The sequence below is a fragment of the Cygnus olor genome, chromosome 1, assembly GCF_009769625.2.
Source record: "Cygnus olor isolate bCygOlo1 chromosome 1, bCygOlo1.pri.v2, whole genome shotgun sequence".
Classification (NCBI taxonomy): domain Eukaryota; kingdom Metazoa; phylum Chordata; class Aves; order Anseriformes; family Anatidae; genus Cygnus; species Cygnus olor.
The window spans coordinates 50,972,163-50,995,082 of NC_049169.1; the positions used below are offsets into that span (position 1 = coordinate 50,972,163).

At 35.6% G+C, this 22,920-nt stretch overlaps 2 long non-coding RNA genes across 2 annotated transcripts in view; one reads left to right on the forward strand and one right to left on the reverse strand.

The window, feature by feature from the left end:
• The window catches only part of LOC121070684, a 272,824-nt gene that overhangs the window by 9,745 nt on the left and 240,159 nt on the right, over positions 1-22,920 (forward strand). The gene's annotated exons all lie outside the window — the stretch shown is intronic.
• Positions 3,548-5,235, reverse strand: LOC121070691. The gene is made up of 2 exons (XR_005820173.1): positions 5,128-5,235; positions 3,548-4,373 (listed from the first exon to the last, which is right to left on the reverse strand). It is a non-coding gene; the product is annotated as an uncharacterized LOC121070691 (long non-coding RNA).

Consider the following 22,920-nt stretch of genomic DNA (forward strand, 5'->3'; position numbering starts at 1 on the left):
CCTTATTTTAGCAGCCAGTGATGGAAAAAGCAAAAAATATTAATTAATTCAACACTTAATACTGCCTACTGTCTGTAGGCAGCTGATATATTTGAAATGTATCTGCACTGAAGACTGTTTGAACTGATGAGATTATTCTATTTTTTATTGTACTGGTCAAAAATAGTATAATAAATAATATATGATATTATATGCTGTTTCATGTACTTATGTAGAGTGACCCAGCCTTCTGAGGAGGGACATAGAATACAAGGTATTTTCATTTTAAGTGGCAATACATACATAGATGAAGTTGAAGGACACTCGTGTGAGTGTTTCATCTTTAGACAGCTCTGTATTCACCATGGGCAGAAATGTTTAAACTGCATGCAATTTTATTTTGTTGATATTATATCTTTGTATATTTTAATAGTATTGCTCTGCCATCACTGGCTTCCATGTTTCACTTTACTGCTTGCAAATGAAATTATCAATAACATATCAGAAATATCATAATTTTGTATGAAGATACCACGTGAAACTTTATTACATACAAATCCATATGATTTCATTGGATACTTTCCTTTGTTTACCATTATTAGAAGAAATAAATAGCAGGAACAAGAGCAGAATTCTTACTTGTATTTGAAATTACCTGGCCACATAAATGTAACAAGGATGCATGTTCTCATATTAATTTTGAGTAAATATTGGTAGATGAACAGTTAAAGTTACATACCTAAAACATCTCTGCATGTCTGAAATGAAAGAGGGAGTATAGAAGAAAAGATCTATAAAAACCCAGTGCAACGTGAGCAGAAATGATTAACACATGGCAGCATTCACAACTGTTTCATGATGATCTTGGTACACAAAACTGCCAGGCTGTAAGGGTTGAACCATAAAGACCAAACAATTACATTTTTAAAAGGTGAAGGTCATTTACTGAATGTGATGCATATATTCAAAATAAAAGTATTCTAACAGCAGACTTCCACATCAAGCTGGGGACATATGTGGCCTCTGTGTGCCATAAAGTATTCTTCCAACTACATGCAGTTATATTCTGCTACTATTAATTACACTGTTAATGTTTTCCTAGAAATAACTGCAAAAAAAAATAATAAAAAAAAATCCTATACTGATAAAACATTAGGCAAACTGGAAACAGTAGGCACAGGAAAGATACAACAAAGTTCTCAAACACTTCTTAACCCATAATTCTATGCAGGTATTCGACTTTACTTCTGAACAAAATCTGCAGGATGTCTTTTCAAATCCTGTATTTATACGAATACATAAATCAAAACTATTGATATTTAATAGCCTGAAACTCCCCAGCCTTAGCATTGTTTTAAAAAGGGGAATGCATCTTTTCTTGTGAATATCCCTCCTATCTATAGTAAGAGATTTGCACAACGCATTCACTAACAGTAGCTCTTAAGATTTCTATAGACATTTCCTTTAGGTAGGTCACTTATATCCTCTGTGGTAAGAATTTTAAGTTTTCAATAATTTCAAATGGTATAACTGAATCTTGGGAATGCAGAGCTAATATGCAGTTCCCACTCCTAACCATAGATACAAACTCTGCAAGAAAATACACATTTGGTTCAATACCAACACTGCATGTCAAAATTCTTAGTTTTAAATCAAACCTGCTTATTTTTCCTTACCCAAGTAAGACACATACACGAGCTCATACAAAGAACAATGAAATATTTTGGAAGACTTTAAAAATACTTCATGTTTTATTGTGTAAATTAGATTTAGTTAGCTTCAATATAAAACACTATCATCAGCTGAAAAATTGTTTGGATGAAAAATAGAAAAACATAATTTCTGATCTTATGTGGTTAACTAAGCAGTTTACTCAGTGCTGTATTTGCTCTATGGAGAGAAGGACTAGCATTCTAGTCACTCCTGCCACTTTTATAATTACCCGAAGTACTTTTATTGAGAAAAATTCTCTTTAAGTTTCCTGTCCTGAAATCACTCTTTTCATGCTACCCTCTTGCATGAAAACTTGTTCAGTAAGAGTTTGTTTACTAAAGCAGTAGGTTAACTCATGGATTTTATGAAGACCAGTCTTGCCTAAAAGCCAAATTGTATGTTTTAACAACACATATGTTTATCGACTACGATATGTACTGCTTCAGTCCTGTTGACAAGTATTTTAATGAAATGACTTTGTACAATGTGGAAAGAAAGCTAGCATGGTACTGTTTAACCAGTTAGCAGAGAAGACAAAAAAAAATATCTTCTTCCTCCAGATACTTGACTCAGTTGCTCCAAATGCCACTGCTGGAATATATGATGGATATCTAATGCTAAATAGGTGCTCTGGTTTGTATGCTGACATTACTTCATTACTTAAAGAATGTGTTTATAGAAATGATATATTGCATTACTTTGTCATATTTTGTCAAGTTGAATTGACTTACAATGTAAGCTATGTAACATGATGTGATGCCACATCATTTACCACAATTTGACATAATATAATTTAGCATGTCAGAAATGTAAAACAAAGAAAACATTGTCCATAATGAAATTCATGTTGCTCATTTAAGCAAATGTGAAAAGATTTTTTGCTATAAAATATATTTCACATGATGGGTATTTCCCTAGAAATATTCCTTATTTAACACAGTAGAACCATTTAAGTAGAAGAAATCTTGGAGCTGATGAACACTTAGTCTCCCTGAGGGTAGGTCTAAGGAATCTTTTGAACATTTTCCTCACAAGCTATCAGTAACCTAGGCTTTATAGCGATATTTTTACACAGTGTATGTGAACTTCACTTCTTAAGTCATTAACATAGATGTGTTGATGATCAAACTCAAGCAGAAAAAATAGTTTTACATGTAGGACTCATAGCTTTGTATCTGATCATTAAGTCAAGCGATTTATGTATATCATGAAATCCACGTCATCTAGAACTGACGGTGTTAGGCAAGTGCCACCTGCAGTATGACAAAGTAATTGACAGAAACTTCATTAGTTGATTAGGGTAATTAGGGGCTTAATTGTTTTGCTTACTCAAAGTAACCCCTTCTTATCAGCCTCAGGAACTCACTGTAGCTTAAAGCCCTGGGGATTACAGAGAAAGAAGCAGCCTTATCAGACTGGGAAACAAAGGAAGAACAAAGAACAAACGAAATACAACAGGAACGAAAAAAAAAAGGAAGAAAAAAAAAGTTAATTTTTTCCATTTGCCATGCAGCAAAAATATTTATTTTTCAGGGTTTCCATAAAAATGGGAGTGAAAAAATGTTCCAAAAAAGCAGGAAAAATCATACACGTTATTTCAAGTGGTCTTTCACAAAATTACTTTGCTAAGCTACAGGTGTATGAAATGGTCCAAAATTGAGACTCATGCTGATGCAACAATCTTCTAAGCTTACTACAATGCAAATCTTCATAATGGCCAATCAAACAGCAATATAGGAAAAAATACTAAATAATAACAATTAATAGCAAAGTTGTGTTTTAAAGTTTTCTCATAAAAGCATATCCTTTATTTGAAATATAAAAATGAAACAAACAAACAAACACACAAAACAAAAACAAAAACAAAAAAACTAACTTTATAAACATTTCATATAATAAATTGTTATAAAGTACTGGGTGGGAGTCTTGAATCCTACTGCGTATATACCTCTGATATCTACTAGTGCTCAAATACCTTACTATTTTATAGGAGACAGTTTCTGTAAGAAGCAAAATATTCCAGAAATATTTTTTTTAATAAATATTAAGATATTTCCTAATTCTTGTATCATTTCTAATAAGTAATTTCCAACACCTCTATTACTTGAAACAGAAGATAGCTTAAAGCGTATTTTACGTCTTTGTCATTCTGCAGACTGTCTTATTTGTTTGGGATGAGCTTAAGGCCCACTAGGCATGGTTAACAAGTATTCCTTGGGCTTTCTCTGAAAAGTTGCTTCTCGGTCAGTTGTCCATCAGTGTGTATTTGTGTCTGGTTTTGTTCCTCCCCAGGTACAGGACTTAATATTTCCCTTTGAGGAACTTCATGAGGTTCCTGTCTGCACATTCCTCCAACTTGTCAAGATCTCTCTGAATAGCAATGGACATATGCAATGTATCCTTGACATTCCCAGTATTATAAGATTTGCAAACTTGCTGAAGGTACAGTCTGTTCATCATTCAAGTCTTTTCCATATTCTTTGTCTTTGGATCTCCTGCTCCATTCAGTAATGGACTCACTTTTACCCTCAACTTCCTTTTGCTGATGATACATGTAGAAGTCCTTCTGTCATTTCCCTCACAAGATTCACAAGTGCAGGTGGGTTTTGACTTTCCTAGTGTGGTGGTTTTACCCTGCTGTGCAGCTGAACTCTACCACAGCTGCTCTCTCACTGCTCCTTCTCAAAGGGAAAGGAGAGAAAATACGGTACAAAGGGCTCAAGGGTTGACATAAAGACAAGGAGATCACTCAACAGTTATGGTCATGGGCAAAACAGACTCAACATAGGGAGATTAATACGATTGATTACCTATAACTAGCAGACAGTACCAGCAGAACAGTGAGAAACTAAAAAGGAAACTAGGAATACCTTCCCCCTAATTCTACCTCCTCTCCCTGAGTGGCACGGGGGAACAGGCAATGGGGGCTGTGGTCAGTTCCTAACGCTTCATCTCCACTCCTTCTTTACAGTCACTCTCTGCCCCTGCTCCATGTGGGGTCCCTCCCATGGAATGCTGTCCTTCCCAAACTGATCCTGTGGGGGCTGCCCACAGGTAGCAGCTCTTCAAGAACTGCTCCCACATCGGTCTGTAACACGGGCTCCATCCATCAGGAGCAAACTGCTGCAGCATGGGTCCCCCACTGGCGGCAGCTCCCCCCCAGACCCCTGCTCCTGCATGGGCTCCTCTCCACGGGCTGCAGCTCCGGCCCGGGGCCTGCTCCTACATGGGCTCTCCATGTGCCGCAGCCTCCTCCAGGCCACATCTACCTGCTCCACTGGGGGCTCCTCCACGGGCTGCAGCGTGGAGATCTGCTCCATGTGGGCCCCATGGGCTGCAGGGGGACAGCCTGCTCCACCAGGGGCCTCTCCACAGGCTGCAGGGGAGCTTCTGCTCCAGCACCTGGAGCACCCCCTGCTCTCCTTCTGCACTGACCTTGGGGTCTGCAGGGATTTTTCTCACTCCTCTTTCCCAGCTCCTGTTGTGCAGCAGTTTTTTTCCTTTCTTAAATCTGCTCTCCTGGAGGTCTAACCAACGTCTCTCACTGGCCAGCAGCGGGTCCCTTTTGAAGCCGGGTGGAGCTGGCTCTGATCTGACATGGGGCAGCTGCAGGGCTCTGCTCACAAAGGCCACCCCTGTAGCTCCCCTGCTACCAAAAAACCTTGCCATGTAAACCCAATACCCCCAGCACTATCTTTGCATGTTCCACCTGGTGGCCTGACCCTGCTTTTACTTTTTGTGTGCTTTCTATTCATGTTTGTGATTGTCAGAAGCTCCTTATTCATCTGTACAAGCCTTCTGTCTTTTCTTGCTTGCCATATTTGGCATATCAGAATAGATTTTATGAGTTTGGAGGAAATGATTTTGAGAATGAAACAGCTCTGATTCATGTTCTGTGTTCACTGTTAGCAAATATTTTTTTTCATATTTTCTTTTTCAAAAAAGTGTTTTTTTTTTTTGCCTTTACTCAGAATATATTTTATAATATGCATTGAATAATAATATACAGTGGCATTATGTACAGAAAAAGACTACTCTAAAACACTGACTCCCTTGCAAGTAGTGACAAATTATAATCAGCTGACATCACATGGAGAGTGGTGACCTTCTCAGCTAAATAAAAAAGCTTTCTATAAAGGCTTTCATCATCAAGTTTAGGCTTGTCCTAAATAGGAATAGGAATGGCTAATTCTGGTAAATAGGAGAAGAAACATGAGTGTCAGAAACAGCAGTATATAAGATCCCAACTCCTGGGTTCACACCCGTTTCTTTTTGTTTGTTTGTTTGTTTTTACTATCATTACTGAGCTTTTTGAGAAAATAGGAATTCATTATTAATAAGATGCATAAATTGATGTCATTTGCACATTTGTCCTATTTGCTTCAATACCAGGAATTTCGTTATTTTAAGCAATTCCTTTAAGAATTTTTTTAAGGGACAATAAATAAATCAGTAGGGCTATTATTTTTGGTGATGGTTAACTTTTTAAGATTATTTCAGGGCTTGCAAATGTTAACATGATTCGTGGACTCAGTTTTTCTTAATCAGATGCACGGTATGATACCAGAAAGATCTGGCCATGGAAATAAATCAAGACCTGATAGGGAAAAACAAAATTATAGCAATGTTGCAGCCTAAAATATTTCTGCCAATATTGCACTGTTGTGTTACATTTTTATGCCTCAGTTAAGTTTATAGACAAGTCTGGTATGTAATGGTATTGTATATAAGGTTTCTATTCCTACTTAGCAGAATCACAATGTTAGTAGAGCTTGGGTTATATTTTGAAGTTATTTCTGCACATTCAATATCCTAAAACACAGCTACTTAATTAGAAAAGGCAAAAAAAGTTACATTATTTCTTTGTGATGCTCACAGATGCTCTGTCTGGCCTGTTCATTCGTGGTTTACTGTATATATACTTTTTGGTTAAAATGATACAGCTGAGCAGCAAAGAAGGCTCCCTGTTCAGGTTTCTGTGACTGACTCTTTTTGAGGAGTAACTTTTCACACAGGGTAAACTTCTCCTTCTTTCTTCCTCAGCTAAAACAACATTTAGCTGAGAAGGACTTCTGGATTGTAATGTGGGACAGACAGCTCTGAAAAAGCCAGCAAGGAGAAAACTGCAAAAATGGGTTTTGCAAGCTGGGAGATGCCTGAAAGGAGCTGAGTAATTTTTCAGCTAGTAAATCACAGATAGAAGAAAGCCTTTTAGGGAAACTGCTGGGAGATAACATGGAAACTTTCTTCCCTGTAAATCAGAGAAAGTTGTAGGAATGGAAAAAAGAATCAAGGTGAGGATATCACTCCTAAAAAAGATTTCTCCTAAAAAGATTTCTTTTACTAACCTAAGGTTGAAATTTAGTTTTATACTTCTTGTAAAATAAAAAGATTTTAAGGGCTATTGTTGTTAAATAGATGTTGATGGAGCAAGCTTGATTCTAGAATATATCTTCTGTGGACTATTTCAAACTCCAGTTTATGTTATATTATCTAAAATAACAGCAGAGTTTTCTTCATAATTAATTCATTTCACTTTTGTCTTTCTGATGAGACATTAGTATATCTTATTTTCTATTTTCTAATTTCTAATGTAATTTCCACTTTCTTAACTCTATTTTTAAATGTCACAGGAGTATGAATATTAGCTTCAAGAGTCTAATGGTTCAGAATGAGTTAAAATCCTACACTTGTTATCAGTTTAGTCTTGCTCTAAAAAATAAGGGTAAGATCAGGGACTAAAGCATGAGTGTTTTAAGATGATTTTGTGCTGTTATAAACATTTGAAAAGGTAACATAAGGGAACATTAAAATGACAAGTATGTTCACATGCTTTTGCAAACACCAGTGTGTGGTGGTTTTACCCTGCTGGGCAGCTAAACTCCACAACAGCTACTGTCTCACTACTCCTCCTTGAAAGAAGAGGGGGAGAAGAAAATATGCTGGAAAGGAAAAGGCTCATGGATTGAGATAAGGAAAATTTAATTAAAGGGAAAGAAAGAGAAAAAAAAATCACAGAAGCAAAGTTAAACAAACAAACAAACAACAATTTTTCTCTACTTCCCATCAATGAGCATTGTTTGGCCACATCCTGAGAAGCAGGGCCTCCATACGACTAGTGGTTGTTTGGGAGGACAGAAATCTTCATAAGAAAAGCCTCCCTTCTCCTTCCCCTTTCCATTTTTTTTTTCTTTTTTTTTTTTTTTCTGAGTGTGACACCATATTGTATGAGATATCCCTTTGGTTTGTTTAGATCAGCTGCCATGGTGATGTCCCCTCCCCACCTCTTGCCCACAACCAGCCTGCTGGTCCTTGAGGGGTGGTAGGGTTGGAGGGAGTCCTAATGCTGTGCCAGCACTGCTTAGCAACGGACAAAACATTGGTGTGATATCAGGGCTGTTCTAGCTACAAGTGCACTTGTAGCTAACTACAAAGCCACTCCAGGGAAAGTTAACCATCCCAGCCAGACCCAGTATGCAGTGATAAGACCTTTGCCGCTGAAAGAAAATGGTACCAAATCAGTACTTTTTTGTAAAAAAAAAAAAAAAAGACATTTTCCTTCATTTCTCTCAAACTGCCAGCAGAAATGTGTTTGTATGCTATGTATATTACCATTTCACAGGAGTTGCACTTAGCATTGCCTATAGTTGCACACATAGCATTGCCTTTTTTTATGACAGTTTCTTTTTTCTTCTTTATTGATTTGATCTTTAAGTGTTAATTATTAAGTTCTCAATATAGAAAGGTAGATTCAGAGAGGCTGATTGAACTTGTAGACTATGGATATAGATTTTCAGAAGCTTAAATGTAAATTAAAAATATCCCCCTATCCAAATTAACCATAGTCCAGATTCAGTGAAGACAGATTGTTTAGAAGATTAGATCCAAGTAAAGGATGGATATCAGTCAAAAAAAAAAAAAAAAAGAAAAAAAAAAAAAAGGAGGGGGGTGTAATAATTTGTGGTTAATATGGATGAAGCTAGCAAATGCTTATAATGTGCTTTGACGATCTTGAGAAATATCATTATGACTCAGATTTGAGGAATGATGATCAGTCTATTTTCAGAACTTTTTGAGACTAACTGCACAGATATTAAATAAAAGTGTTTTCCCATGAACATGAAACTGAGGTTCCATATACAATCTTTTTTATTCTTTGTTTGAAGATTGAGTAGTTGTCTTTAGACTCAAGCAAAGCCTTGAATCTAAAATAGTTTTTGTTTTTGTTTTTTTTTATAAAAATCTGGGTGAAATGAACAGACTGAAGAATTTAAATTTTAAGAGGATGTATATAAAAGACTTTTAAATGTATTATGATTTATTTTCCTCAGTAAGCATTTAATGATTTTTTTTTTAATCTCCTTCATTATGTCTATTGTTTCATTGTAATAATATGCCTTGCTAGCCACTCTTGCTTTCAAACACATAGAATTTTCCAGGTTATAAACAACTAATTTCCACTGAAATAACAAATATATGGTTGTTGAACATCTTTGAAAGTTGGATAACCTAATTGCTAAATAGAATTTTAGTTTGACAGAATTACTTTTTTCCCAAGATTCACAAAGATGCAACCATGGAGTTAATGTGTTTTAAGCTAAATGCATGTTGTGTCTACAACTTTGTAATTAGTGTAATCCAAAGATTCCACAAAAGCCTTGAGCCATGATCAAGTTGAGTTCTCTCTTAATCAGAAATATTCTACTGTTTGACTCTAAGATTTTCCAATTCTGTTTTTTTTTTTTTCCTCCAAAGAAAAATCTCAGTTCTTGGTTGTAAATTATTTTTTAACTGTGATGTATAACGTTTGTCTTTTCACAGTATGCAATTGTTTAATTCGCTGTAAAAAATAATAATGTAATATGATGCAGAACTGTTGATAAACATCTGAAATAGGGAAAAAAATCACATTCTTCTAACAAACCTGTTCTTCCATTACATTGTAGATCTTGTTCTATCACTCTCTGATGTTATCTATATCTAAGATACCCTGGCAGTAAAAAAGTGTGGAAAAGAAAATTTAAATTTCAAGGTTTGAAGTGTCTGGAATATGTTAAAATGAACTCTCTCAAAGAAAAAAAAAAAAAAAAGTTTTAAAGAGGATTCTCTAAACCCAGGATTTCACGGTTTCTCTGACACTGATCAAAAAGATTATTCTAAATATTGGTTCCTTGCCAAGGGAAAGTTGGAAGTGTGAGTTAAATTTTTAAAAAAAGAGCAAATATGCAAAAAGCAAATTTGCTGTACCTAAGGTTCAAGTGAAATTGACAGAAGTAGAACTAAAATGGGTATCTTTTAAAATGATCTAACAAATATAGATTTCCTTTACCATGGGTAAAAATGTATTATATGTATAGTGACTAACATACTGAGAAGAAAGTACAGGAATAATAAAATTTCACCACTATTTATTTTGTCTATTGGCACTTTTAAAAAAGAGTAATATGAAAGAGAAATGTGAGGGTAATACATATAGATGAAAAGTCCTCCTGTACTTAGTAGGCTATAAGGTCATGAAATGATGTGATGGGAGAGGAAGAACAAACAAACAAACAACAAAAGATATATATATAGCAACTCATTTTACATTGTCATCTGTAACATAAGTTGCTAAGTGAAAAGAAGAAATTAAACTAGAATAACTAAAACAAGTTCTTTGAATTTCATTCAGAAGAGTCTTATAAGTTGAGTTAGCTTCGTTATTATCATTTTGTGTCTTGATAATTTACTAAAAAATAGATCAAAGAGAGAAAGTGAAAGGAGGAATCTGACTGGCCAATAAAGAGTCACTATGCTTGAGTTTACAGATCAGTTTGTTTTGATCGCCAATGGTGAGGATAATGGTTTAAATCATCCAGCAGAATGCAGTGGGGATCTCAAGTTGGGGTCGTTATCTTCATTATTTCCCTCCACATCTCTTTCACTCTATTCCAATTCCTTCCTTTGTACTAACTTTCTGATTTTCAAATATACAGATTAGCAAAGGATTTTATCTGAGTTTTAAACCCCAAGCCCAGTACAGGCTGGGGGGGTGACCTGCTGGAGAGGATCTCTGCAGAGAGGGACCTGGGATTCCTTGCGGACTGCAGGCTGACCATGAGCCAGCAATGTGCCCTTGGGGCCAAGAAGGACAATGGAATCCTGCGCTGCATTCAGAAGAGTGTTGCCATCAGATCAAGGGAGCTGATCCTCCCCCTCTACTCAGCCTGGTGAGGCCTCACCTGGAGTATTGTGGGCTCCATAGTACAAGAGGGACATAGAACTACTGGAGCGAGTGCAATGGAGGGCTGCAAAGATGATTAGAGGACTGGAGCACCTGCTGTATGAGGACAGGCTGAGAGAACTGGGCCTGTTTAGCCTGGAAAAGAGAAGACTGAGGGGAGACGTCATCAATGCATATAAATATCTGAGGGGAGGGTGTCGGGAGGATGGAGCCAGTCTCTTTTCAGTGGCACCCAGTGACAGGACGAGAGGAAATAAGCACCATCTGAAGCACAGGAGGTTCTGGCTCAATATGAGGGGAACTTCTTTACTGTGAGGGTGACAGCACTGGAACAGGCTGCTCAGAGAGGTTGTGGAGTTTCCTTCTCTGGAGATTTTTAAAACCTGCCCGGATGCCATCCTGCACAATGTGCTCTAGGTGATCCTGCTCAGCAGGGGGTTTGGACTAGATAATCTTCAGAGATCCCTTCCAACCCCACCCATTCTGTGATTCTGTGATTCTGTGATTCTGTGATGAGTTTTGAAGCCTTGTTAGATGATAGCTTGACAAAACTTTCTATATCATAGAATCATAGAATAGTTTAGATTGGAAGGGACCTTAAAGATCACCTAATTCCACCCCCCTGCCAGGAACCACCTTCCACTTATCAGGTTGCTCAAAGCCCCATCCAACCTGGCCTTAAACACTTCCAGGGATTTAAGTATATTTTATATACTTATATAAATTACATAAAGTGTATAACAATTTAAATATATTTTCCTTTATATTCCATAGAATCATAGAATACCCCGAGTTGGAAGAGACCCACAAGGATCATCAATTCCCACTCCTCATTCCACTCAGAACCACCCAAAAAACCAAACCACATATCTGAGAGCATTGTCTAAATACTTCTTGAACTGTGCTGTGAACACTTCCCTGGGGAGCCTGTTCCAGTACCCGACTACCTTCTTGGTGAAAAACATTTTCCTGATATTCAACCTGAATCTCTGCTGTCACAGCTTCCTACCATTCTCTTGGGTCCTATTGCTGGTCACCAGAGAGAAGAGATCAGCACCTGCTGCTCTGCTACCCCTTGTGAGGAAGCTACAAGCTGCCATGAGGCCTCCCCTCAGTGTCCTCTTCTCTAGGGTGAACAAACCAAGTGACCTCAACTTCTCCTCATATATTTTGCCCTTCCCCACCCTTATAGTTCTCCTTTGGACACTCTCTAATAGTTTTATGTCCTTTCTATACTGTGGTGCCCCAAACTGTGCACAGTACTTGAGGTGAGGCTGCACCAGCACAGGGTAGAGTGGGACAATCACTTCCCTCCACCAGCTGGTGATGCTGTGTTTGATTCACACAGGATATGTTTGGCCCTCCTGGCTGCCTGGGCACACTGCTGACTCATATTCAACTTGCTGTTAAGCAAAATGCTCTTATCCTTTTCTGTGGGGCTGCTCTTCAGCCTCTAGTTCCTCAGTCTGTACACGTAGCCAGGGTTGCCCCTTTCCAGGTGCAGAATCTTGCATTTGAACCTTCATTGAGCTACCAATAAATGAAATTTAAACAGTTTCTTTATATTTAAACAAGTTCTAAGCATGAATGTTTTTCTCTTTGTCAAATGTGGGAAACATTTATAAATTTGAAACATTCGCAAAGCATTCAGTAACTATTTCAAAATTCTTTATTCTAGTTGATCCTATTTTTGCTTAGTTCTATCTTAGCCCCCTCCCCCTTCCCTTTCTCCACTTTTTTTTTTTTTTTAAATCATTCTCTAATGTTTTCATAAAAAAGACTAATCATAAAATCATAGAATCATAGAATAGCTTGGGAAAGAAGGGAACTTAAAGATCATATAGTTCCAAACTCCCTCCCATGGGCAGGGATGCCACCCACTAGATCAGGTTGCCCAGGGCTCATCAAACCAGGTCTTGAACACCTCCAAGGATGGGGCATCCATAGCTTCTCTGGGAAACCTTTTCCAGTGCTTCACCACCCTCTGAGTGAAGAATTTCCTCCTAATCTCTAATCTAAATCTCTCCTCTTTTAGTTTAAAATCATTTCCCGTTTTCCTGTCATTGTCTGCCTGAACTAAAAGTTGTTCTCCATCTTTTTTTCTAAGCCCCCCTCTAGTACTGAAAAGCTGCAATAAGATCACCCTGGAGCCTTCTCTTCTTCAGGCTGAACATCCCCAGCTCTCTCAGCCTTTCTTCATAAGATAGGTGCTCCAGCCCTCTGATCATCTTTGTGTTCCTTCTCTGGACTGTCTATCACTTTATCTCCTTTCTTCTGTTCCCATTCCCACCATTTCTACTTGAACTATACAAGGACTTTGACTCTGTTGTCTGATCTTCTGGATCATCAGTTTGATCTTGAATATTCCCTGAAGTTGATGATGAGTATGCACAGGCTCTGCAGCACCTGGACAAACATAGAATCATTGAATAATTAAAGTTGGAAAAGACCTCCAAGATCATCTGATCCAACCATCCCCCTCCCAACAATATCACTCACTAAACCATGTCCCTAAGTACCACATCCAACCTTTCCTTAAACACCCCCAGGGACAGTGAGCCCACCACTTACCTGGGCAACCCGTTTCAACGCCTGACTACTCTTTCTGAGAAGAAATTTCTCCTAATTCCCAACCTGAACCTTCCCTGGCACAACTTGAGGCCATTCCTTCTTCTCCTATCGCTAGCTATCCGTGAGAAGAGGCTGACCGCCAGCTCTCCACAACTTCTTTTCAGGTAGTTGTAGAAAGCAATAAGGTCTCCACTGAGCCTCCTCTTCTTCAGACTAAACAACTCCAATTCCCTAAGCCATTCCTCATAGGACTTGTGTTCCATACCCTTCTCCAGCTTCATAGCCCTTCTCTGGACATGCTTAAAGGCCTTGATGTCTTTCTTGTAGTGATGGGCCCAGAAGCGAACACAGTACTGCAGGTGCAGCCTCACCAGAGCTGAGTACAGAGGAACAATCACCTCCCTGGTCCTGCAGGCTACGCTGTTCCTGATTCAAGCCAGGATGCCATCGGTCTTCATGGCCACATTAGACATCCTTTCAAACCTGATGCTTTGCTTTTCTTATCATTGAAATGTGGGGAGAGGTATGCACCAGCTCCTTCTCCAGTCATGGATTAGGGTAGAATGAGGGAAACAGACAGGTATGAGACCTGTGAAATGCATCCATATCCTACAAAATCTAACCATATATCTTTGAAACTATTAAACTACAAAAGAAATGTAGTCAATAATATAGTAATTTCCTAGCTTCCTTTCTGTTGTATTTTAAGTTCTGAATCAGTAGCAATCATTAATCATTCTTCTTGTGTCAGTGTGTAAGAGGAATGTATGGAGTAGAATATTAATGGGGGTCAAACATTTCTATTTATCAGTAGAAAGTCAAAAAATGTTGATATTTTCAAGAAATTTATTTATTTATTTATTTATTTGTACTATAGTTTGGTGCTTTCTCATACCTGAATGCAGTTAGCGCAGAAAATGATTTTATAAATTACACATCTGCAAGTTTTCCCTGAGAGTAGCTGATCCTTCATGTTTTAAGAAATATAACAGGAAAAGAGAATTTTGTAAAAGGATCAGTTAAGAGGAACTGAAATTCTGGCAGTACCTTTCTACATATTTTTAAAAAATATTAAGAAATTGCTGTGGAATAATTTATCATTGCCTCATTGATAAGAAATAAAACAATTGGGATTGACACTGAAATTAAAAATGTTTCAGACCTCAGAGACCTTTTTGAAGAATTAAGTATCTAAATTCAGATCTAGAGAAAGGACCAAGACAGGGCCAGTATTTTTAATGGATATTTTTCTGTTATTCACGTTAAGTGCTGCTTCTATAGAAATGGCAATGTCAGGTGTAGGTATATGAGAACTAGACACCTCTGAGAAGATAACAGAGAAACAGGAATGAGTATTTTGTAGAAACATTTAAGCACCAGATATACATATTTTTAATAATACTAAAATATAATTAAATATTAAATATTAAGTATAATGGCTAAATATAGACATTGTAATTAAACAATAGTGGATCTGGCTATTATTACTCTACTTACATGATGCCAATTTAGAATGTTACAGTTAAAAAGCCAGTGTTGTGACTATTACTTAGGAAGAAGTCTCTGCTTTCATTGAGTGACTTAGGACTGAATTCCAGAAGTCCTTTGAAAAGAAAATAAAAATAATTAAATTTATGTTCAAATAGAAAAATATCATATAGAGAAGAGGAGTTAACATCAACTGAAAGGGACTAGCTTTGTCCAAAGATTTTCTGGGAAAATTTTGTTTTGCTAACAGCAATTTTTTTTTTCATTTTTTTTTCCACGTATTTCCAATGATTAACTCATTTTTGTCCTTATTCACCAGGATCTATACATTGCTCTTCTGATTAATGACCATACAGCCCACTGCTCCTCATCCTGGATTAGGAATCAGAAGCGCTTGATTCCACTGAGGCTTCCAAAAAGTTTCCTACCTGATCTTATGCTGCTCAAGTTCTATTTTCTGTTTTGTTATGTCGCAGGAAGGAAAAGACTAATTCTACTTTTCATCTTCATAGGGGAAATCTTACTTATCAGAAAAACTCAGTGAGATATTTTGAAAACTACATTTTAGAAGTTTTCACAAAAAAAAACAGGTTTGTACAATTTCACTTTTCAGGCCATAGTATAGTTAAACAGCATTGAAAGCTATTTAATATAGACAGACTTGATCTCTTTTCATGCTCTGGGCTCTTCCCTTCTCCAGTAGAATCCCAACAGTTTAGGGGGCTACTCACCCAGAATGCTATCTGTGTCCAGGTTATGCTTGGGTATGTTTCCTTGATCTATCCTTCTACCATGTGTGCTGTTTATCACCATTCTTAAGTTTTGGAGTAGTTTTAATATCAATTTAATTCTTAGCTATTGCTACACATCAGAGTTTAATTCAGAAACTAGTGTGGCTATTCCCATATAGTCTAAATACAAACTTCGTCAGAGTGATTACAATAAATCCTTGACTGTGCATTCTGATCTGTTCTTTGCCTTGTGCTTTGGTATTTTTCATTAAACTACTCTTTCTGCCTGTGATAAAAATATTTGAAAGAGAAACCTACTTGAAACTACCTATTATGTTGCTGGAATTTATCACACTGAAACTACTAGTTTTAAGGAGCTTTTGTGATCAGATGCAGTTTTTAATAAGGCTAAGACTTTAGAGTCTAGAAAAAGCAAAAGTACTTCTGTTCATTTTGATTTTTTTTTTCCCTCTCATCCTTATTTGCATGTTAGCAGCAGCAGAACAGTTATAAGATGGAGAGCTGAGTGATTGTCCTGGTTTCAGCTAGGATAGAGTTAATTTTCCTGCTAGTAGCTGGTAGGGTGCTATGTTTTGGATTAGGATGAGAAGAGTGCTGATAACATGCTGATTGTTTAATTGTTGCAGAGCAGTGCTTACAGAAAGATAGATTATAATTTAAATATAATTTTGTCAAGTTGAACTTTAGATTTCCACAGGAGTTTCTTACCATTGTGCACAAATTCAGCTGAAATACATGGTCACAGTCCCAGCACATACTGAAGAAACTTTCAGAATTAAATCTGAGCTCAGGCTTCCCCCATGCTGCAGAGTTATCTTAAGATAGCTCTGTCTTCTAGCTTCCCTTACACTTTAGATACATATTTCAAAATTGGCTAATAATTTTTTAAGTGTTTGCATTTATGTATTTTAGAAGGAGCATTTTTCTTTTATTGGACAATGTTGTTAAAGAACTGATGTTTTGGACACAGTATTTTAATATATTTAAGAGGTCCTGAACTGAATTAGGAATGGAACCACACTCTTGTCGTAGAACAGTCTGTAGAGTACTTATGTTCATTTACTGTGAGTAAAATGCCTTTTACACTGGCAGAATAATAGACCCAATGACTTGGTTCTTATGGCTGTAACATATTGATATGATTTCAGAATGCCTTTAGAATTGCAAACATATGACATGTATCAATTTTTATGGACATAAAACTGAGAATATTTCCTATTTGGATTAGGAAAATCTCACATTGGATATTCATCCAGAGAGAGACTACCTCCAAATTTTGACTTTAGCTAGGAGTTTTCTGTTTGAAGGATCTCATAATCTATAATTATCATGCTATGGGAAAAAAAAAATGATGTAGCTGATGTGCTGAATTTGTGATCTATTTGATGTGGAAAAGAAGAAAAGTATAAATAAATTACACAGACAATGGATTTAATTTATAATAATAAAAATTGTGAAGTAGTCCTCTATGCAACCTTAAAAAATCAAACAAAGATCACAAGGAAATGCTTTATCTCCCTCAGTCTGCTTTTTCTAATGCATAAAGGGAGATTTTACTGGGGTTTCACTGTGTCCCTGACAAATTTTTGAACCTGACACAAATCTCCTGCTTGTCTTCACATGCAATAATAGTGTCCAATGAGGTTTTGCACCCTTGCCACCTTGATTTTTTCCTCACACAGTTCCTGCTCTGGATAAATGTCTCTGTATTAGAAAATACAGTTCTATCTGTATTAAAAAGAAAGGTCTGTCTCAGAGCTTACCCATATGAGCAATCCATATATGCATATTGGGTTTAGGAATCCTAAAAAACTGCATTTAGGAATCTGCAGTTTTGACCGTTATTATGGAAAGATATTATGGTCACTTCCAACCCAGGCCATTCTATGATTTTAAATGTAAGGAAAAAACAACAACAACAACAACAACAACAAAACCAAGACCAAAAACAATTAATCTGTTTTCTTTAATGGCGCATTTCATCTACAAATTTCAGAGGAATTAAATATATGTTTTACTGGAATGAATTTTGTGTGTTTGATACAGAAGTCTTAAAAGGGGTAAAGAGATCATCTCAAAAATTTTGTTTTTAAGTATACTTATTGAAATAAAAGATCACTGCAAAATTTTAATTCTGGCTTTTCTTATAACACAAAATCAGTAAGATTGTCATTGTTATTCATACATCTAGATGTGCAGTACTTAAGCAACATATTAACTTGCATTATGAGCTTCTCAAGTTTTCTAACAATTAAATCCAATATTTCATCTTCATTTTCAGGGATAGGGGGTAGTTTATGTTAGCTTATACAGTATGTAGGCTGTATCTTTGATGTATGGTAGCACAGTTTTATCTCAGTTTTCCACTCCATGTGTCTGTGATTGCATGAGTGGTCACTTCTAATTGAATAACGGATTCATTCTGAGGAGTGAGTCTTCCTGAAAAGTCTTTCCTCCCTGTGAGATGTTCCACTCTGTTGCCTATTGAATGATACATTTGTTCAATGTGCCTTGTGTGTTCTTTTTTTCTTTTCTTCTCACCTTGCATACCCAGTTATCTGTTTTGTTTTGTGTCTCCCTCACTCCCACTATCTTTTTTTTTTTTTTTTTTTTTTTCACCCTGATTATAATTTGCAGTTAAAAAGATATGTGTACTTTAAAATTTAAGGAATATGTTTCCTTATTTTTTTCTTCAGGAGTATCCAAAGCATTTTTTTTTTTTTTTGTCTGGGGATACAGAGTAAACTATAAATGGTGCTGTCATACCAGCACAAACTCTGATCTATATTTGCTGCTTAAATAACAAAAAATAAATGCAAAGACTTCAAATGAAATAACTGTGTTCAACAACTTTTCCTGAAAATACTGATGAATATTTAAACATGCCTATGGGAAGGTCCAGTTTGTTCTCTGGCAGTTTGTTCAGTTTGTTTCCTCCTGAATTTTTAAATCACAAAGTGAATTATGAAGTTAATATGAGTTGTTTTAAAGTAGCAGGGTTTTGTTGTTGTTGTTGTTTTGTTGTTTGTTTGTTTTGTTTTTTATGTCTATATTATCTACTTCTGATATGTGAAATTTGACTGGTATCCTTATATCCACCTAATGTTAACCAAAAAAGCTCAGGGAAACTTTGTAAGAAGCAACTAACTATAGACACTTTAATATGTGAAAATGAAAACTGAACAGAAGTACTTTCTATTAAAGCATTAACTCACTACAAGAGGTTCAATAAAATCTCTCTGGGTTGTGCAAACATGGTTGAAGATGCAGGAAGGAATCTGCTAGCTTGCCATTTTACTTCAGTCTGAAGCAGTACTATATGCATGCACAACAGTATTAGTTACTGGAAAAGACATTGACTCTCTGAAGTTTTGTCTCTGGCTGAATTTGCTAATTTAGGTCTAGACAATTTTACATGCAAATGAGCAATCTGGATGTTCTTTGTTGCTTCTTCTGAAATTGACATAAGAAAGAGTAAGTAAATGGTTTTCCAGTATAAAAGTTGGCTAAAAAAGAAGGTATAAATGAATTACTCAAAATTCATTTATTATTGCTGGAATAATCCTTTCATTAAGTATTCATTAGCAACCTCTTTTTAGGATCTTGACCTTCAAAAAATATCAACTGTTTCTTCTCCTGTGCCTATGATAATTTTTCAGATTGCCTATACATATGAGTACTGTAAATAAAGTCACAAAATCTTTCATTTAGACTTCTGACAAAATAATCTATCATTTCAAGGAAGATATCTCATAAATAAAAGAATGAAGTTTTTGCCATGTTGTAGAGTCTGATAATTGACCAGTGTGCTTATGCAAACTATAGCCAACAGGTTTTTGGTAATTTTATATAATTTAATTTATTCTTTCTCTACGAATGTTTGGAGTGAGTTGTCAAAACTTGTTGAATTGAACTGAACTGGGGAGTTATCTTTCTACTCTTCCTCCTGAAACATTCAAATTGATCTTCATATAAGCATTTTATGAAATAAAGTCCTTCAGAACCTACTCTATCTGTCATATGTCCTCAATATCATAAATTATCTCATTGGTGAAGTTGCTTGCCAGTGCTATTCTCTCTTTTAGTAATTTGCTGTCTTGAAATTTTAATAGGGTGGTGACTTAAGGTAGTGAAGAACCAATGAAAAGTGGTACAGATGAAAAGAGTTCCAATTTAAATGAAAAAGGAAATGGAGCAAAAATGTAGGTTTTCATATTGTTAGAGTTTGGGGAGTAACATTTCTAAATCTATGAAAAAAAAAAAGAAAAAGAAATTCACCTTTAAGCATTTTCATTGTGTATCAAACTTTCACATTTGGATCAATATATAGTTCTTAATTATGTTGTCTAGAGTAGCAAAAACATACTTGGACACTAAGCCTCTTGTATTTGTTATTGTACTAATATATATACATGTAATGAGAATATTACAAAATTACTCTGATTTCTGCTTGTGTGCTGTTCTGACTTTCTTGATCTAACCTCAGTAATATTATACAATTGTTCAGCTTTGATCCACTGATGGAATAAACTTCAGTAGATTCTTTATATACAATTGCTTAATGTATTTGAAATATTTATTTCAATTTCTTTAGGTTAAATTTTATGGTCTTGAGGGCCATCATCTTTGTTGGGTTGATTCCACACATTTGAAATTATAAAGGTTCATTGCATTTGGAAAATAGCATTCTGTGTGTCTGATTTAACACCATTTAAGTGTTCAGGAAACATATAATAGTAATAATATAATAAATATGTATTTTATTAATATGCTTTTTAGTAAGATTTTCAATAATATTCAAGTGATCGAGATTACTAAAACACATGCACGCACCACACACATGCACCCTTACATACAAAATTGCATGCATTTTAAATGACTCTGTTTAAATTTGAAATAAGATACTACTCCATTTACAGGCCAGAGGTATTTATTTAATTTTCATAGGATTGCTATAACTATAAAGTTCAAAACAATTTTCTTCCCATGAGGTCTTGAATCAGAATATAAGTAATAATTTCTTGAACCTTGAATCTGTAGTTCAAGGAAGAAAAGTTCTGCTTTAAGCGTCTTTCATTTTAGCTCATCCTGGAAAGTTATTAACCTAAAGTTATTTTCTGAGAACACATGTAGGTTAAATTAAAATAAAATGAAATAAATAAAATTAACAAATAGCTTTTTTTTTTTAATTTAAATCTTTTATATATATATATATATATATTTTATCAAATAACTAAAGATTTCCTGAAAACTTTCCCTTAATTTACTCTTTACCATTCCTCTCTAGCAACTCTCTGTCTCACTTTCTTTTCCTTCCATGCTTTGTGATATGAAATTCAGTCAGGATATATCTCTGATGACTCTTAGCTTCCTTCCTCACTCTTTGCTCCTTATATTTCAATCTGATTTTCTACAGATATATATATATATATTCATTTCAGTGATCATAATTTTTGAATCGTGGTTGATTTTTTGGATTCTACACTGAAGAAGGCAAAAGGAGGACTGTTATAAACATGTGTATACACACCGACAGAACATTTATTCAGAAGGATGTGTAAGCCAATTCAGTAACAAACCTCAGACAAGCACGATTTCAATTGAAACACCATTCCTCAGCAATTTTCCAAAATGATTCACTCAAAGTGAGATTCTTACTTACATGAGAATGTTGTTTTTTAATTTTTACAAAGCACACTGAAGGTGTTTTCTATCAAGTCTGATGATTTATTCTTTATTTTTTCCAGGAATACTAGATTCAGAACAGCAGTATATAAGTTTTCTAATTTCCATGTTCTCTGTGTGTGTGTGTGTTTTATTTGTTGCTAATTTAAGTCCTGAATGATTTAATAAAATGAAAGTCAACTTGAATATTCTATTATAAAATATTCCTAAACATTGATGGCACCATGCTCAATATATCCAAATGTACCTGAGAAGCTTAAGAACAGCTCTTATTTCTGTAAGATTTCTTCAAAACATTTTAATTTTTGGTGTTATTGGAATTAGATATGTGTGATGTTACCTGATTCTATTTCTTCAAAACATTTTAATTTTTGGTGTTATTGGAATTAGATATGTGTGATGTTACCTGATTCCATTTCACACTTCAAGTTTCAGTGATATAAAACCAGTGACACAAAAAAACACCCCCTTTATTACTTCAAAATAGTAGTGTTGAGACATAACAAATGTTGATTCTCAGATAGTGCAACAGTTATACAGTATGCATAGGAGAACAAAAGAGAAGACTTTGTCAAGATAATCAGTTGTGTGTACTTGTTATTCGTACCTATGAATCTGTCTATCTATGAATAAAATAAGATTATCTTCCTTCCCTATACTAATCCTTGAAGATAATTTATTAATCTGAATACTGTCTGAAGTGCTTGCTGATGACTTTATCTCTCCTGTCTATTTACTATTACCAGAAGTTTCCCTACAAACCCCATGCCTATTCTGTTGGCCTGAACCTGCACAGTAATATTACCACTGATTTTGATCCTGAACGCTCCTAAGGCGTACAAGTTCCCCTCATGCTGTACATGCTTCCTGGATTGATCCAAACATCATAACTTCTTTGGCTTTCAGGTTTTCATCTGCACAGCAGGACTTAGGGACCTCTCTAATTCTTTGCATTTTATGAGGTTAAAGAGACCTAAAATTCTGCAGAGTGGCACCAGAACCAGGATATTGTTTCATTATTTCCAGTAGCTTTCTCAGACAGGCTTTGTTTTAGGTATTTCTGCTTTATTTCATTTAAGAAATGGTAGGTAATGCAGAAGATGAGTGGATTAGGGGTAAGTTTCCTCAGAAAGAAAGGAATGAATTGACATTATTTATCACAATTATAAAATTAGTCATTTATCTATTTCAGCTATTTATGAGAAAGAAAGCAAACTATCAAATCAAACCAAACAAACAGAAAACAAGCAAACAAAGTAAAGAAAGAAAAAGCAAAAAAAAAAAAAAACCAGCAACAAAAACAACACCACCACCACCAAAAAAAGCACCAGGACATCAGAATGAACTGCATCATAAAATTATAGGAAAACTAGCAAGGAACATTTGGCTGCTTTCTATGTTCTCACTAGAGATACCAAAGTAGGCATATGTATTTTGGCAATACAGTTTTTACCAGCTTGCTTTGAACGTTTGTCTTTTATTTTTTCAGTATTTCTTTGATGTCTTCTG